Source organism: Gasterosteus aculeatus, chromosome 2 (assembly GCF_964276395.1).
Source record: "Gasterosteus aculeatus chromosome 2, fGasAcu3.hap1.1, whole genome shotgun sequence".
In the NCBI taxonomy this organism is placed as follows: Eukaryota; Metazoa; Chordata; class Actinopteri; order Perciformes; family Gasterosteidae; genus Gasterosteus; species Gasterosteus aculeatus.
In genome coordinates, this window is record NC_135689.1 from 20816934 (window position 1) to 20829431 (window position 12498).

At 46.1% G+C, this 12498-nt stretch overlaps 9 non-coding genes across 9 annotated transcripts; all 9 read right to left on the minus strand.

Annotated features, from left to right (window-relative positions):
* Positions 1-639: 639 nt before the first annotated feature.
* On the minus strand, positions 640-855 carry LOC144400464 (small nucleolar RNA U3). The gene has a single exon (XR_013462398.1). It is a non-coding gene; the product is annotated as a small nucleolar RNA U3 (small nucleolar RNA).
* A 1163-nt stretch (positions 856-2018) lies between these two features.
* LOC144400465 (small nucleolar RNA U3) lies at positions 2019-2234 on the minus strand. The gene has a single exon (XR_013462399.1). It is a non-coding gene; the product is annotated as a small nucleolar RNA U3 (small nucleolar RNA).
* Positions 2235-3408: 1174 nt separating this feature from the next.
* LOC144400466 (small nucleolar RNA U3) lies at positions 3409-3624 on the minus strand. The gene has a single exon (XR_013462400.1). It is a non-coding gene; the product is annotated as a small nucleolar RNA U3 (small nucleolar RNA).
* A 1163-nt stretch (positions 3625-4787) lies between these two features.
* LOC144400467 (small nucleolar RNA U3) lies at positions 4788-5003 on the minus strand. Its single transcript, XR_013462401.1, has one exon. It is a non-coding gene; the product is annotated as a small nucleolar RNA U3 (small nucleolar RNA).
* Positions 5004-6177: 1174 nt separating this feature from the next.
* Positions 6178-6393, minus strand: LOC144400468 (small nucleolar RNA U3). Its single transcript, XR_013462402.1, has one exon. It is a non-coding gene; the product is annotated as a small nucleolar RNA U3 (small nucleolar RNA).
* Positions 6394-7567: 1174 nt separating this feature from the next.
* LOC144400470 (small nucleolar RNA U3) lies at positions 7568-7783 on the minus strand. Its single transcript, XR_013462404.1, has one exon. It is a non-coding gene; the product is annotated as a small nucleolar RNA U3 (small nucleolar RNA).
* Positions 7784-8946: 1163 nt separating this feature from the next.
* On the minus strand, positions 8947-9162 carry LOC144400471 (small nucleolar RNA U3). The gene has a single exon (XR_013462405.1). It is a non-coding gene; the product is annotated as a small nucleolar RNA U3 (small nucleolar RNA).
* Positions 9163-10325: 1163 nt separating this feature from the next.
* Positions 10326-10541, minus strand: LOC144400472 (small nucleolar RNA U3). The gene has a single exon (XR_013462406.1). It is a non-coding gene; the product is annotated as a small nucleolar RNA U3 (small nucleolar RNA).
* A 1163-nt stretch (positions 10542-11704) lies between these two features.
* On the minus strand, positions 11705-11920 carry LOC144400473 (small nucleolar RNA U3). The gene has a single exon (XR_013462407.1). It is a non-coding gene; the product is annotated as a small nucleolar RNA U3 (small nucleolar RNA).
* Between the last annotated feature and the right edge of the window lie 578 nt (positions 11921-12498).

Below are 12498 nucleotides of genomic sequence, written 5' to 3' on the forward strand. Positions count from 1 at the left end.
TGGTGGGAGATGACCATGGGGCTTCCTGGAAAGGCTCAATGAGAAAACTGTTTGTTTAACAGGTTAACTGGTTCGGAGCACTCATTTGTGTCCGCCACACAACCCACCTCCCAAAAACCTCTGGTAACCCCGTTCTCTGTTGACTAGCATTGACACAGAGCTCTAAACTTCAAAGGGCTCTTCCATCAATGACCGGATGAGACGACTCGTCGGGTGAGGAGAGAACTAAAAAGATTCCCCCAGACCAAGGTTGAAGGACCTTCAGAGGTGCAGCTGATTGTTCTTTGGCATTGCACAAGCTATAGGTTGAGAACCGTCTCCTCTGTCCAAGTCAGCGTAAAAATAAAAAGACCGCTCTACCGTCAAAAACTGGAAAGGCAAACGCATTGCACTTGTAAAGATAATAAACATTTCAGAGTTCTTTGACAAAGCAAATACTTTTCCAAGATCTTCTACCTGCACAGACGAGGACAAAGGCTTCTGAAATCAGGGCCTAACATTACCCGTTTACGGGAAGGTGTCACAAAGTCCCCCTTTAAACTGAAAGCAGTCAGAAGTATCACATCAATGTCATGTATTTTACTATCTATTAACCAAGCAGAACTTCATCAGTTATATGTCTATTCACATAGTCTGTTAACCACTCTGTCCATATTCCCCACCTCTTTACTCCACTAGGAAGTAAAGAACGGTCATCAATGGCAGAAAGCTTGTGAACTGAATCACTTCTCTGTGCCCGCTTCACGCCCAGTGGGAAATATCACATTTCATCATCGTGGATAGCGAGACCAGAGCATTTGGAAACACATTTCTCAAGTCAGAAACTATAGAAATGATCCCTGAAAGTATAGTCTTAGTTTCCCTGAGGATGAAAACCGAATCTGACTTACAATAAACCAACTATCACTAATGGTTCCCCGTTTGTTACCACCTGATTATGTTCCTTTGGTGCTGAGGAAGCCTGCGACCACCCATGGACTGTGAGGAGCTGAACAGGGGCGAAAGACGCCGTGCAGGACTGCTTTGGGTTGACGGACTGGGATGGGAAGTGTGGACCTCATCGGGAGGACATCCACAGCAAGCCAGATTGCATTACGGAATACGTTTGAATCTGTGAAAACTCCACCATACCATTCCAGACTGTACACTACTTCACCAACAACAAGCCAACGGTCACCAGTGACATCAAAGGTCTTCTTGACAAGAAGAAAACAGGCTTCTGGTATAGGCACAGGGGTATACTTAGGAAATCAGCGCCTCTTGAAGGACAAGCTCAGGGTGTGCTACGCCACCTACAGGAGGAAACTGGAGGCCAAATTCCAAGAGAACAATGTGTGGGAGGTCTGGACCGGGATCAAGCAGATAACTGGTTTCGAGGCTGGAGGGAGATGACCATGGGGCTTCCTGGAAAGGCTCAATGAGAAAACTGTTTGTTTAACAGGTTAACTGGTTCGGAGCACTCATTTGTGTCCGCCACACATCCCACCTCCCAAAAACCTCTGGTAACCCCGTTCTCTGTTGACTAGCATTGACACAGAGCTCTGAACTTCAAAGGGCTCTTCCATCAATGACCGGATGAGACGACTCGTCGGGTGAGGAGAGAACTAAAAAGATTCCCCCAGACCAAGGTTGAAGGACCTTCAGAGGTGCAGCTGATTGTTCTTTGGCATTGCACAAGCTATAGGTTGAGAACCGTCTCCTCTGTCCAAGTCAGCGTAAAAATAAAAAGACCGCTCTACCGTCAAAAACTGGAAAGGCAAACGCATTGCACTTGTAAAGATAATAAACATTTCAGAGTTCTTTGACAAAGCAAATACTTTTCCAAGATCTTCTACCTGCACAGACGAGGACAAAGGCTTCTGAAATCAGGGCCTAACATTACCCGTTTACGGGAAGGTGTCACAAAGTCCCCCTTTAAACTGAAAGCAGTCAGAAGTATCACATCAATGTCATGTATTTTACTATCTATTAACCAAGCAGAACTTCATCAGTTATATGTCTATTCACATAGTCTGTTAACCACTCTGTCCATATTCCCCACCTCTTTACTCCACTAGGAAGTAAAGAACGGTCATCAATGGCAGAAAGCTTGTGAACTGAATCACTTCTCTGTGCCCGCTTCACGCCCAGTGGGAAATATCACATTTCATCATCGTGGATAGCGAGACCAGAGCATTTGGAAACACATTTCTCAAGTCAGAAACTATAGAAATGATCCCTGAAAGTATAGTCTTAGTTTCCCTGAGGATGAAAACCGAATCTGACTTACAATAAACCAACTATCACTAATGGTTCCCCGTTTGTTACCACCTGATTATGTTCCTTTGGTGCTGAGGAAGCCTGCGACCACCCATGGACTGTGAGGAGCTGAACAGGGGCGAAAGACGCCGTGCAGGACTGCTTTGGGTTGACGGACTGGGATGGGAAGTGTGGACCTCATCGGGAGGACATCCACAGCAAGCCAGATTGCATTACGGAATACGTTTGAATCTGTGAAAACTCCACCATACCATTCCAGACTGTACACTACTTCACCAACAACAAGCCAACTGTCACCAGTGACATCAAAGGTCTTCTTGACAAGAAGAAAACAGGCTTCTGGTATAGGCACAGGGGTATACTTAGGAAATCAGCGCCTCTTGAAGGACAAGCTCAGGGTGTGCTACGCCACCTACAGGAGGAAACTGGAGGCCAAATTCCAAGAGAACAATGTGTGGGAGGTCTGGACCGGGATCAAGCAGATAACTGGTTTCGAGGCTGGAGGGAGATGACCATGGGGCTTCCTGGAAAGGCTCAATGAGAAAACTGTTTGTTTAACAGGTTAACTGGTTCGGAGCACTCATTTGTGTCCGCCACACAACCCACCTCCCAAAAACCTCTGGTAACCCCCTTCTCTGTTGACTAGCATTGACACAGAGCTCTAAACTTCAAAGGGCTCTTCCATCAATGACCGGATGAGACGACTCGTCGGGTGAGGAGAGAACTAAAAAGATTCCCCCAGACCAAGGTTGAAGGACCTTCAGAGGTGCAGCTGATTGTTCTTTGGCATTGCACAAGCTATGGGTTGAGAACCGTCTCCTCTGTCCAAGTCAGCGTAAAAATAAAAAGACCGCTCTACCGTCAAAAACTGGAAAGGCAAACGCATTGCACTTGTAAAGATAATAAACATTTCAGAGTTCTTTGACAAAGCAAATACTTTTCCAAGATCTTCTACCTGCACAGACGAGGACAAAGGCTTCTGAAATCAGGGCCTAACATAACACACCCTTTACCCGTTTACGGGAAGGTGTCACAAAGTCCCCCTTTAAACTGAAAGCAGTCAGAAGTATCACATCAATGTCATGTATTTTACTATCTATTAACCAGGCAGAACTTCATCAGTTATAAGTCTATTCACATAGTTTGTTAACCACTCTGTCCATATTCCCCACCTCTTTACTCCACTAGGAAGTAAAGAACGGTCATCAATGGCAGAAAGCTTGTGAACTGAATCACTTCTCTGTGCCCGCTTCACGCCCAGTGGGAAATATCACATTTCATCATCGTGGATAGCGAGACCAGAGCATTTGGAAACACATTTCTCAAGTCAGAAACTATAGAAATGATCCCTGAAAGTATAGTCTTAGTTTCCCTGAGGATGAAAACTGAATCTGACTTACAATAAACCAACTATCACTAATGGTTCCCCGTTTGTTACCACCTGATTATGTTCCTTTGGTGCTGAGGAAGCCTGCGACCACCCATGGACTGTGAGGAGCTGAACAGGGGCGAAAGACGCCGTGCAGGACTGCTTTGGGTTGACGGACTGGGATGGGAAGTGTGGACCTCATCGGGAGGACATCCACAGCATGCCAGAATGCATTACGGAATACGTTTGACTCTGTGAAAACTCCACCATACCATTCCAGACTGTACACTACTTCACCAACAACAAGCCAACTGTCACCAGTGACATCAAAGGTCTTCTTGACAAGAAGAAAACAGGCTTCTGGTATAGGCACAGGGGTATACTTAGGAAATCAGCGCCTCTTGAAGGACAAGCTCAGGGTGTGCTACGCCACCTACAGGAGGAAACTGGAGGCCAAATTCCAAGAGAACAATGTGTGGGAGGTCTGGACCGGGATCAAGCAGATAACTGGTTTCGAGGCTGGTGGGAGATGACCATGGGGCTTCCTGGAAAGGCTCAATGAGAAAACTGTTTGTTTAACAGGTTAACTGGTTCGGAGCACTCATTTGTGTCCGCCACACAACCCACCTCCCAAAAACCTCTGGTAACCCCGTTCTCTGTTGACTAGCATTGACACAGAGCTCTAAACTTCAAAGGGCTCTTCCATCAATGACCGGATGAGACGACTCGTCGGGTGAGGAGAGAACTAAAAAGATTCCCCCAGACCAAGGTTGAAGGACCTTCAGAGGTGCAGCTGATTGTTCTTTGGCATTGCACAAGCTATAGGTTGAGAACCGTCTCCTCTGTCCAAGTCAGCGTAAAAATAAAAAGACCGCTCTACCGTCAAAAACTGGAAAGGCAAACGCATTGCACTTGTAAAGATAATAAACATTTCAGAGTTCTTTGACAAAGCAAATACTTTTCCAAGATCTTCTACCTGCACAGACGAGGACAAAGGCTTCTGAAATCAGGGCCTAACATTACCCGTTTACGGGAAGGTGTCACAAAGTCCCCCTTTAAACTGAAAGCAGTCAGAAGTATCACATCAATGTCATGTATTTTACTATCTATTAACCAAGCAGAACTTCATCAGTTATATGTCTATTCACATAGTCTGTTAACCACTCTGTCCATATTCCCCACCTCTTTACTCCACTAGGAAGTAAAGAACGGTCATCAATGGCAGAAAGCTTGTGAACTGAATCACTTCTCTGTGCCCGCTTCACGCCCAGTGGGAAATATCACATTTCATCATCGTGGATAGCGAGACCAGAGCATTTGGAAACACATTTCTCAAGTCAGAAACTATAGAAATGATCCCTGAAAGTATAGTCTTAGTTTCCCTGAGGATGAAAACCGAATCTGACTTACAATAAACCAACTATCACTAATGGTTCCCCGTTTGTTACCACCTGATTATGTTCCTTTGGTGCTGAGGAAGCCTGCGACCACCCATGGACTGTGAGGAGCTGAACAGGGGCGAAAGACGCCGTGCAGGACTGCTTTGGGTTGACGGACTGGGATGGGAAGTGTGGACCTCATCGGGAGGACATCCACAGCAAGCCAGAATGCATTACGGAATACGTTTGACTCTGTGAAAACTCCACCATACCATTCCAGACTGTACACTACTTCACCAACAACAAGCCAACGGTCACCAGTGACATCAAAGGTCTTCTTGACAAGAAGAAAACAGGCTTCTGGTATAGGCACAGGGGTATACTTAGGAAATCAGCGCCTCTTGAAGGACAAGCTCAGGGTGTGCTACGCCACCTACAGGAGGAAACTGGAGGCCAAATTCCAAGAGAACAATGTGTGGGAGGTCTGGACCGGGATCAAGCAGATAACTGGTTTCGAGGCTGGAGGGAGATGACCATGGGGCTTCCTGGAAAGGCTCAATGAGAAAACTGTTTGTTTAACAGGTTAACTGGTTCGGAGCACTCATTTGTGTCCGCCACACAACCCACCTCCCAAAAACCTCTGGTAACCCCCTTCTCTGTTGACTAGCATTGACACAGAGCTCTAAACTTCAAAGGGCTCTTCCATCAATGACCGGATGAGACGACTCGTCGGGTGAGGAGAGAACTAAAAAGATTCCCCCAGACCAAGGTTGAAGGACCTTCAGAGGTGCAGCGGATTGTTCTTTGGCATTGCACAAGCTATAGGTTGAGAACCGTCTCCTCTGTCCAAGTCAGCGTAAAAATAAAGAGACCGCTCTACCGTCAAAAACTGGAAAGGCAAACGCATTGCACTTGTAAAGATAATAAACAGTTCAGAGTTCTTTGACAAAGCAAATACTTTTCCAAGATCTTCTACCTGCACAGACGAGGACAAAAGCTTCTGAAATCAGGGCCTAACATAACACACCCTTTACCCGTTTACGGGAAGGTGTCACAAAGTCCCCCTTTAAACTGAAAGCAGTCAGAAGTATCACATCAATGTCATGTATTTTACTATCTATTAACCAAGCAGAACTTCATCAGTTATATGTCTATTCACATAGTCTGTTAACCACTCTGTCCATATTCCCCACCTCTTTACTCCACTAGGAAGTAAAGAACGGTCATCAATGGCAGAAAGCTTGTGAACTGAATCACTTCTCTGTGCCCGCTTCACGCCCAGTGGGAAATATCACATTTCATCATCGTGGATAGCGAGACCAGAGCATTTGGAAACACATTTCTCAAGTCAGAAACTATAGAAATGATCCCTGAAAGTATAGTCTTAGTTTCCCTGAGGATGAAAACTGAATCTGACTTACAATAAACCAACTATCACTAATGGTTCCCCGTTTGTTACCACCTGATTATGTTCCTTTGGTGCTGAGGAAGCCTGCGACCACCCATGGACTGTGAGGAGCTGAACAGGGGCGAAAGACGCCGTGCAGGACTGCTTTGGGTTGACGGACTGGGATGGGAAGTGTGGACCTCATCGGGAGGACATCCACAGCAAGCCAGAATGCATTACGGAATACGTTTGACTCTGTGAAAACTCCACCATACCATTCCAGACTGTACACTACTTCACCAACAACAAGCCAACTGTCACCAGTGACATCAAAGGTCTTCTTGACAAGAAGAAAACAGGCTTCTGGTATAGGCACAGGGGTATACTTAGAAAATCAGCGCCTCTTGAAGGACAAGCTCAGGGTGTGCTACGCCACCTACAGGAGGAAACTGGAGGCCAAATTCCAAGAGAACAATGTGTGGGAGGTCTGGACCGGGATCAAGCAGATAACTGGTTTCGAGGCTGGAGGGAGATGACCATGGGGCTTCCTGGAAAGGCTCAATGAGAAAACTGTTTGTTTAACAGGTTAACTGGTTCGGAGCACTCATTTGTGTCCGCCACACAACCCACCTCCCAAAAACCTCTGGTAACCCCCTTCTCTGTTGACTAGCATTGACACAGAGCTCTAAACTTCAAAGGGCTCTTCCATCAATGACCGGATGAGACGACTCGTCGGGTGAGGAGAGAACTAAAAAGATTCCCCCAGACCAAGGTTGAAGGACCTTCAGAGGTGCAGCTGATTGTTCTTTGGCATTGCACAAGCTATAGGTTGAGAACCGTCTCCTCTGTCCAAGTCAGCGTAAAAATAAAAAGACCGCTCTACCGTCAAAAACTGGAAAGGCAAACGCATTGCACTTGTAAAGATAATAAACATTTCAGAGTTCTTTGACAAAGCAAATACTTTTCCAAGATCTTCTACCTGCACAGACGAGGACAAAGGCTTCTGAAATCAGGGCCTAACATAACACACCCTTTACCCGTTTACGGGAAGGTGTCACAAAGTCCCCCTTTAAACTGAAAGCAGTCAGAAGTATCACATCAATGTCATGTATTTTACTATCTATTAACCAAGCAGAACTTCATCAGTTATATGTCTATTCACATAGTTTGTTAACCACTCTGTCCATATTCCCCACCTCTTTACTCCACTAGGAAGTAAAGAACGGTCATCAATGGCAGAAAGCTTGTGAACTGAATCACTTCTCTGTGCCCGCTTCACGCCCAGTGGGAAATATCACATTTCATCATCGTGGATAGCGAGACCAGAGCATTTGGAAACACATTTCTCAAGTCAGAAACTATAGAAATGATCCCTGAAAGTATAGTCTTAGTTTCCCTGAGGATGAAAACTGAATCTGACTTACAATAAACCAACTATCACTAATGGTTCCCCGTTTGTTACCACCTGATTATGTTCCTTTGGTGCTGAGGAAGCCTGCGACCACCCATGGACTGTGAGGAGCTGAACAGGGGCGAAAGACGCCGTGCAGGACTGCTTTGGGTTGACGGACTGGGATGGGAAGTGTGGACCTCCTCGGGAGGACATCCACAGCATGCCAGAATGCATTACGGAATACGTTTGACTCTGTGAAAACTCCACCATACCATTCCAGACTGTACACTACTTCACCAACAACAAGCCAACTGTCACCAGTGACATCAAAGGTCTTCTTGACAAGAAGAAAACAGGCTTCTGGTATAGGCACAGGGGTATACTTAGGAAATCAGCGCCTCTTGAAGGACAAGCTCAGGGTGTGCTATGCCACCTACAGGAGGAAACTGGAGGCCAAATTCCAAGAGAACAATGTGTGGGAGGTCTGGACCGGGATCAAGCAGATAACTGGTTTCGAGGCTGGAGGGAGATGACCATGGGGCTTCCTGGAAAGGCTCAATGAGAAAACTGTTTGTTTAACAGGTTAACTGGTTCGGAGCACTCATTTGTGTCCGCCACACAACCCACCTCCCAAAAACCTCTGGTAACCCCGTTCTCTGTTGACTAGCATTGACACAGAGCTCTAAACTTCAAAGGGCTCTTCCATCAATGACCGGATGAGACGACTCGTCGGGTGAGGAGAGAACTAAAAAGATTCCCCCAGACCAAGGTTGAAGGACCTTCAGAGGTGCAGCTGATTGTTCTTTGGCATTGCACAAGCTATAGGTTGAGAACCGTCTCCTCTGTCCAAGTCAGCGTAAAAATAAAAAGACCGCTCTACCGTCAAAAACTGGAAAGGCAAACGCATTGCACTTGTAAAGATAATAAACATTTCAGAGTTCTTTGACAAAGCAAATACTTTTCCAAGATCTTCTACCTGCACAGACGAGGACAAAGGCTTCTGAAATCAGGGCCTAACATTACCCGTTTACGGGAAGGTGTCACAAAGTCCCCCTTTAAACTGAAAGCAGTCAGAAGTATCACATCAATGTCATGTATTTTACTATCTATTAACCAAGCAGAACTTCATCAGTTATATGTCTATTCACATAGTCTGTTAACCACTCTGTCCATATTCCCCACCTCTTTACTCCACTAGGAAGTAAAGAACGGTCATCAATGGCAGAAAGCTTGTGAACTGAATCACTTCTCTGTGCCCGCTTCACGCCCAGTGGGAAATATCACATTTCATCATCGTGGATAGCGAGACCAGAGCATTTGGAAACACATTTCTCAAGTCAGAAACTATAGAAATGATCCCTGAAAGTATAGTCTTAGTTTCCCTGAGGATGAAAACCGAATCTGACTTACAATAAACCAACTATCACTAATGGTTCCCCGTTTGTTACCACCTGATTATGTTCCTTTGGTGCTGAGGAAGCCTGCGACCACCCATGGACTGTGAGGAGCTGAACAGGGGCGAAAGACGCCGTGCAGGACTGCTTTGGGTTGACGGACTGGGATGGGAAGTGTGGACCTCATCGGGAGGACATCCACAGCAAGCCAGATTGCATTACGTAATACGTTTGAATCTGTGAAAACTCCACCATACCATTCCAGACTGTACACTACTTCACCAACAACAAGCCAACGGTCACCAGTGACATCAAAGGTCTTCTTGACAAGAAGAAAACAGGCTTCTGGTATAGGCACAGGGGTATACTTAGGAAATCAGCGCCTCTTGAAGGACAAGCTCAGGGTGTGCTACGCCACCTACAGGAGGAAACTGGAGGCCAAATTCCAAGAGAACAATGTGTGGGAGGTCTGGACCGGGATCAAGCAGATAACTGGTTTCGAGGCTGGAGGGAGATGACCATGGGGCTTCCTGGAAAGGCTCAATGAGAAAACTGTTTGTTTAACAGGTTAACTGGTTCGGAGCACTCATATGTGTCCGCCACACAACCCACCTCCCAAAAACCTCTGGTAACCCCGTTCTCTGTTGACTAGCATTGACACAGAGCTCTGAACTTCAAAGGGCTCTTCCATCAATGACCGGATGAGACGACTCGTCGGGTGAGGAGAGAACTAAAAAGATTCCCCCAGACCAAGGTTGAAGGACCTTCAGAGGTGCAGCTGATTGTTCTTTGGCATTGCACAAGCTATAGGTTGAGAACCGTCTCCTCTGTCCAAGTCAGCGTAAAAATAAAAAGACCGCTCTACCGTCAAAAACTGGAAAGGCAAACGCATTGCACTTGTAAAGATAATAAACATTTCAGAGTTCTTTGACAAAGCAAATACTTTTCCAAGATCTTCTACCTGCACAGACGAGGACAAAGGCTTCTGAAATCAGGGCCTAACATTACCCGTTTACGGGAAGGTGTCACAAAGTCCCCCTTTAAACTGAAAGCAGTCAGAAGTATCACATCAATGTCATGTATTTTACTATCTATTAACCAAGCAGAACTTCATCAGTTATATGTCTATTCACATAGTCTGTTAACCACTCTGTCCATATTCCCCACCTCTTTACTCCACTAGGAAGTAAAGAACGGTCATCAATGGCAGAAAGCTTGTGAACTGAATCACTTCTCTGTGCCCGCTTCACGCCCAGTGGGAAATATCACATTTCATCATCGTGGATAGCGAGACCAGAGCATTTGGAAACACATTTCTCAAGTCAGAAACTATAGAAATGATCCCTGAAAGTATAGTCTTAGTTTCCCTGAGGATGAAAACCGAATCTGACTTACAATAAACCAACTATCACTAATGGTTCCCCGTTTGTTACCACCTGATTATGTTCCTTTGGTGCTGAGGAAGCCTGCGACCACCCATGGACTGTGAGGAGCTGAACAGGGGCGAAAGACGCCGTGCAGGACTGCTTTGGGTTGACGGACTGGGATGGGAAGTGTGGACCTCATCGGGAGGACATCCACAGCAAGCCAGATTGCATTACGGAATACGTTTGAATCTGTGAAAACTCCACCATACCATTCCAGACTGTACACTACTTCACCAACAACAAGCCAACGGTCACCAGTGACATCAAAGGTCTTCTTGACAAGAAGAAAACAGGCTTCTGGTATAGGCACAGGGGTATACTTAGGAAATCAGCGCCTCTTGAAGGACAAGCTCAGGGTGTGCTACGCCACCTACAGGAGGAAACTGGAGGCCAAATTCCAAGAGAACAATGTGTGGGAGGTCTGGACCGGGATCAAGCAGATAACTGGTTTCGAGGCTGGAGGGAGATGACCATGGGGCTTCCTGGAAAGGCTCAATGAGAAAACTGTTTGTTTAACAGGTTAACTGGTTCGGAGCACTCATTTGTGTCCGCCACACATCCCACCTCCCAAAAACCTCTGGTAACCCCGTTCTCTGTTGACTAGCATTGACACAGAGCTCTGAACTTCAAAGGGCTCTTCCATCAATGACCGGATGAGACGACTCGTCGGGTGAGGAGAGAACTAAAAAGATTCCCCCAGACCAAGGTTGAAGGACCTTCAGAGGTGCAGCTGATTGTTCTTTGGCATTGCACAAGCTATAGGTTGAGAACCGTCTCCTCTGTCCAAGTCAGCGTAAAAATAAAAAGACCGCTCTACCGTCAAAAACTGGAAAGGCAAACGCATTGCACTTGTAAAGATAATAAACATTTCAGAGTTCTTTGACAAAGCAAATACTTTTCCAAGATCTTCTACCTGCACAGACGAGGACAAAGGCTTCTGAAATCAGGGCCTAACATTACCCGTTTACGGGAAGGTGTCACAAAGTCCCCCTTTAAACTGAAAGCAGTCAGAAGTATCACATCAATGTCATGTATTTTACTATCTATTAACCAAGCAGAACTTCATCAGTTATATGTCTATTCACATAGTCTGTTAACCACTCTGTCCATATTCCCCACCTCTTTACTCCACTAGGAAGTAAAGAACGGTCATCAATGGCAGAAAGCTTGTGAACTGAATCACTTCTCTGTGCCCGCTTCACGCCCAGTGGGAAATATCACATTTCATCATCGTGGATAGCGAGACCAGAGCATTTGGAAACACATTTCTCAAGTCAGAAACTATAGAAATGATCCCTGAAAGTATAGTCTTAGTTTCCCTGAGGATGAAAACCGAATCTGACTTACAATAAACCAACTATCACTAATGGTTCCCCGTTTGTTACCACCTGATTATGTTCCTTTGGTGCTGAGGAAGCCTGCGACCACCCATGGACTGTGAGGAGCTGAACAGGGGCGAAAGACGCCGTGCAGGACTGCTTTGGGTTGACGGACTGGGATGGGAAGTGTGGACCTCATCGGGAGGACATCCACAGCAAGCCAGATTGCATTACGGAATACGTTTGAATCTGTGAAAACTCCACCATACCATTCCAGACTGTACACTACTTCACCAACAACAAGCCAACGGTCACCAGTGACATCAAAGGTCTTCTTGACAAGAAGAAAACAGGCTTCTGGTATAGGCACAGGGGTATACTTAGGAAATCAGCGCCTCTTGAAGGACAAGCTCAGGGTGTGCTACGCCACCTACAGGAGGAAACTGGAGGCCAAATTCCAAGAGAACAATGTGTGGGAGGTCTGGACCGGGATCAAGCAGATAACTGGTTTCGAGGCTGGAGGGAGATGACCATGGGGCTTCCTGGAAAGGCTCAATGAGAAAACTGTTTG